Here is a 5,783-nt window from a genome sequence, read left to right as displayed (position 1 = left end):
TATTCGCTGTGAAGAGGGGATATGTCTGTGTGTGTGTGTACGCGTAATGTCTGACACAGCCATCCAGGCTCACCTGGGACCACAAAACTCTTTTCTGGAGAGACTGAGTCACACCACATGGGGCCAGTCCTACACTTATAGATCAGGGCCTCTCTCCATCTACTTTAGAAGAGTCCAGGTTGGTGAGCATTTAGAGAGAAGCAGGACAGAAGTCTGACCCAACAATAAATCTCTGAGCAGGAGACCCTTTGTTCTTCTTGTTCCCCACCAACACAGACTTGGAATTGATCTTGCCAAATAGTGAGAGAGATCACTGTGGACCTGGGTTTTTCTATTTTGACAATAAAGAAAAGTATTCATTGGTATTTGTCCTTGAAACTTGACTTGATCCTCTAAGTTTGCTTTTGCTTATCCTGGTCCCTGCTGGTGGATTTTAGTTATGGGTGTGGCTTGACTCTGAAGCCCCTGTGGTAGGCTGAGTTCTAAGATGACACCCCAGTGCCCCACACTTTTGTGTAATGCCCTGCCCTTGAGTTTGAGCAGGACCTGTGAGTATGATGGGACATCACTACTGTGATTAGATTACCTTGTGTGGCAGACATGAAGGGATTTGCAGATGTAGTTAAAAGTCCCTCATGGAACCCTCGAACACTGTTGGCAGGGGTATAAATTGGGGCAGCCACTGTGGAAAACAGTGTGGAGGTTTCTCAAAAAACTAAAAATATAATTACCATATGACCCAGCAATTCTACTCCTGGGTATATATCCAAAATACCAAAAACACTAATTCAAAAAGATACATGCACCCCAGTGTTCACAGTAGCTCTATTTACAATTGGCAAGAAACGGAAGCAACCTAAGTGTCCCTAAACAGATGAATGGATAAAGATGTGGTATATAGATAATGGAATACTACTCATCCATAAAAAAGAATGAAACGGTGCTATTTGCAGCAACATGGATGAACTTGGAGGGCATTATGCTAAGTGAAATAAGAGAAACACAGATACTGTATGATATCACTTATATGTGATATCTAAAAAATACAGCAAACTAGTGAATATAACAAAAAAGAAGCATACACACATATAGAGAAAAACTAGTGGTTACTGGTTGGTGGGGGGGGGTCAATATAGGAGCAGGGGAGTAAGAGGTACAAACCATTAGGTATAAAATAAGCTGCAAGGGGGCTTCCCTGGTGGCGCAGTGGTTAAGAGTCCGCCTGCCAACACAGGGGACACGGGTTCGAGCCCTGGTCCGGGAAGATCCCACATGCCGCGGAGCAACTAAGCCCGTGCGCCACAACTACTGAGCCTGCGCTTTAGAGCCCGCGAGCCACAACTACTGAGCCCGCGTGCCACAACTACTGAAGCCTGCGCACCTAGAGCCGGTGCTCTGCAACAAGAGAAGCCACAACAATGAGAAGCCCGCGCACCGTAATGAAGAGTAGCCCCCGCTCGCCGCAACCAGAGAAAAGCCTGCACACAGCAACGAAGACTCAACACAGCCAAAAATAAATTTATTTTAAAAAATAAAAATAAAAATAAATAAGCTGCAAGGATATATTGTACAACATGAGGAGTATAGCCAATATTTTATAATAACTATAAAGAGTATAGCCTTGAAAAATTGTGAATCACTATATTATACACCTGTAACAATATTTTGTACAGTGACTATACTTCAATAAAAATAATAATTAGGGGAAAAAAATCTGTCATGGACCTTCAGCCTTTTAAAAGGGAGATTATCCTGAGTGGGCCTGACCTAGTCAGTTGATCCTTTATAAGAACTGGAGGACAAGGTCCTCTTGCTGGCCTTGAGTTGCCATGTTGTGAGAGGTCCCACAGGCAAGGAACTGCAACCTCTGGGACCCGGGAGCAGACCCCACTGACCGACAAAGAGAAAACAGGCCCTTGGCCCTACAATCACGTGAGAACAGAAATCTGAACTGAATAACCACGTGAGCTCGGAATAGGACCCGGTTCCAGGTGAGACACAGCTGGTGGGACCCTACGTGGGGGCCCAGCCTCACTGCACCTGGACTCCTCACCCACAGAGTCTGAGACCATAACTGTGTGTGGTGTTAAGCCGCTAGATTTGGGGTGGTTTGTTACACAGCAGTAGGAAACCGTTCCAGCCCCCGACTAGGCTTAATGGTAACGGATATTTATCGAGTCGAGCTGCCAGGCGGGATGCTGTTAGTTGCTTCCGCTGCAGTTGCCAAGGTGCAGAGGAAAATCTCCACCTGCAGCTTGAGGACAGGAGATCCTGAGCCAAAGAACTTCCTGGGCTGGGTTTAGCAGAGCCCCGGGCAAGTGCCACAAGCTCTTGCTGAACTGATTCTTGTTCTGTGTCCCCACCGCTGCTGGCAAAGTGGGTGACACTACCTCCTGTCTGCTGCACCTGGCAGTTAAGGGTCCCGGCTGGCAGCTGCTGGGTCGCTCCGCATGAGGGCTCAGAGCGGGGCTGGCCAGCTCAGAGTCGGGGCCAGCATGCTGCAGAGCGGCCTGGCCGGCCAGCAGCACACACGTGGCCTTGGTGCCCAGCTGCCACTCAGCACAGCAAGACCACGGGAGGGACACGGGTCCTCACACCTGCGACTCTGGAAGACAGCAGCTCTGAGGGGAGGTTTTGGAGCCAAAAACCGCCTCAGATACCATTGAAAACAACCTCAATTTACATTTGGGGACACGGTGAGACCCAGAGAGTGACCTGCCTCCACCAATCACCTGACGACCTTTAAAGGTACAGGTGGCTGAGGTCCTTAGGTGGGCCTAAGTGGGGCTTGGGAATCTTAATTTTTTGGTCAGCTCTCTAAGGTCATTTCCAAAACCTGACAGCAAACAGTTGGGACATCCCCTTTTCTCTGAAGTCACTCCAAAGCACCAAGTGGAGTGGGCAGCCGAGCAAACCACACCTTCCTCGGGTTTAGCCAAAACAGAACCACAAGAGGAACCACAGGATAGTCGCAAGGGGGCCAAATTCGGGGGCTTTGGAGCTGGCGTGTGGGAGGAAGACAAGGAGAACAAGTGAGAACACAAACCTGCTCCAAGCCGAGGGCTGCTCTTGAATTGTAAAATCAGGCAGGGGGTTCCACGCACCCAGACAAGCAGTGGGGCTGAAGGAAGCATCCCACAGAGCACCCGGGGGCAGCACTCCGGTTGTTGGGCAGGAGATCAGAGGCTTGGCTTTGTGCTCATCCTACAGCCACCTGCTTCTTGTGGGGTGGGGGGAGGAGGGGAAGCTACATGTGGAGCTAGTATGGTTGAGGGCATGACCCGGCAGGCACTCTTTCACAAGGCCGCTGGGATTGGTTTGGACAACTACCCCCTAGAGAGTCAGTTTCAACGCTGGCCATGTATTAGAATCACCTGGATAGCTTCCCCCTCCCAAAAAAACAACAGAAACACCATTGCCTGGGATCCCTCCTTTCCAAAGTCCAATTAAGTCAATCTTTTAGAATAGGGCTGCAGGTGTCAGCATTTTGGCAAAGCTTTCCCAGGTAAGTGCCTCCAAAGTTGAGAGCCACTGCCCTGGAGAAATTCTTCGACACATGCACCAGAAGACAAGCTAAAAAATGTTTAAAGCAGCACTGTTTGTAATAGCAAGAATCTGGAAATAATCCAAGTGGCCGTTACCAAGAGAATGGGTGAAGGAGTTGGTCGTCACGGGGGGGAAAATGATGATTTGTAGCTGTCTGTGCATATCAGCGTGGAAGAATCTCAGAGAACAGGGAGCCACAAAAGCAAGTCACGGGGGAGCATGTGTATGAGATACGTTACATTTACACAAAGTTCAAGACGTTAAAAACATACAAGATGCATCAATATATTGTTAGGGATATACGCATACATGCATATGTAGTATGTATATACACACACGTGACAAATGAAAGAAAATCAAGGAGAATGATAAACACTAAATTCAGGAACGTAGATGTCTCCGGAGGCTGGTGGGAGAATGACAGCAGGGAGGGGGAATGGGGACTTCAGAGCAGCAGGAAGGTTCTATTTAGGAAGCTGGATGGTGGGTATACAGGTGTTTAGTTTTTACTGGTTTGTCTACCTTACATATACATTATATATTTTGTATTGATAAGAAATTTCATTTTTAAAAAACCAGCGAAACCCACACGTAAAACTCTGGGTCTTAAGGAAAATGCCCACTAGCCTGGAACAAAGTCCCGTGCCTCCCTGCCATGAACCTCCAGGAAATATTTGGCCCAGTTAACATCTCATTCAAAATTATAAAACTGGAACCAACACAAATGATAATAATAATAACAACAGTAACAGCAACAACAGCAACAGAGAACATTGCCGCTGAGCAGATAAATATTGCCCGTGACCAACATTTTTACTACAAATTACACAAATGTATAAAATATATCAAAGAGATACAAGAGCTCAAGGAAATGATTAATGAGGCAGAGAGAGAGAGAGAGCTGTGATGGAAACGTGAACTGGCAGAGCCGAGGCAAGAAGTGAAAAAAATAACATCCCAGATATGAAGTCGATATTGGAAATAACACTAGGAGAATGGACAGGGCTAAAAACAGGGACAGGAATAAAAGGACCAACCGAATGAAATGGAGATAAAGAGGGAGAAAGGATCAGTGGGAAAATGATTAGGCACAGAGGTAGAAGAAACACCAGTAAGGAATCAGAATGAATTACTTAAAGACATAATTCAAGACCTTTTCCAGAAATAAAGCAAGAGTTGATCCATAGATTGATGGAAAAAAAAAAAAAGATACAGAACGTTCACTACTAAACATAATAGTTTTGTTTGATAGCATTTCTAGTCCCAGAACCCACGCACGCAGAGGGCTGAGCATCGCAAGGGGGCCTTGTTAATGCTTAGGGTCCCTTACCGTGAAAGCCGTGTGATACTCTCTGTAAACGAGCAGAACAAACATGTTTGTTTTGAGTCCAGAAATGTTTCTAGTTTGTGCTTGTTTGTGTTATCCTCTCCGCTCCCTCAGTCTTTCTCTGCTTCCTTGCTGTCCCTTCGCAGCGACAGACTTGCGGGGTAGGGACAGTGCAGCTCTGCAGGCAGCTCTTCACCCCTCTCGCTACACAGTGGGGACTGAACGCTCCACTCCAACCTTAGTGGCCTCAGACCTCACCTTCTTTTGTCACTTCCGGGCGGTCAATTTGTGGTCTGGTCACCACCATCCAGCATATGAGGCCTTTACCTCTGCAAAGCCCTGTGATGATCTGGAAGCTGCATTTAGACTCAGCTGGGCTCAGAAGTTCTCAGAAGCCCCTCCCTTCCTTCCTTCTTTTCTCTTTCTCTCTCTCTCTCTTTTTTTTTTTAACAATTAATTAAACTTTTCTTTCTATTATATTATGACAGATTTCAGATACAGAGAACTACAGATACAATACAACAGACAACCGGGTTTGCCATATTTTGATTCAGATCGCTCTATTTAATAGGTGAAATGTCACAGCTGTGTCATTCCTTCTCCCTCCCTGCCCTCCTCAGAAGTGTTCTCCATCCTGAGGTCATATATCACACCTGTGCCTACGTTTATATTGTTACTCTGCAGAAAAGAGGTTGTATGAAATGTGTCCCTTTTTTTTTTTGAGGTGAAATTTGCATAACATAAAACTAACCATTTTAAAGTGAAAAATTCAGTGGCATTCAGTGCATTCACAAGGTTGTGCAACCACTGATTCTGTCTAGTTCCAAACATTTTCATCACCCCCAAAGGAAACCGTGTACCCTTTTAGCAGGCTGCCCTATGCCCCTGCCTCTGGTGACAACCGATCTGC

The sequence above is a fragment of the Balaenoptera physalus genome (genome assembly GCF_965194825.1).
Source record: "Balaenoptera physalus genome assembly, chromosome: 19".
Classification (NCBI taxonomy): domain Eukaryota; kingdom Metazoa; phylum Chordata; class Mammalia; order Artiodactyla; family Balaenopteridae; genus Balaenoptera; species Balaenoptera physalus.
This window is presented reverse-complemented; position numbering follows the sequence as displayed.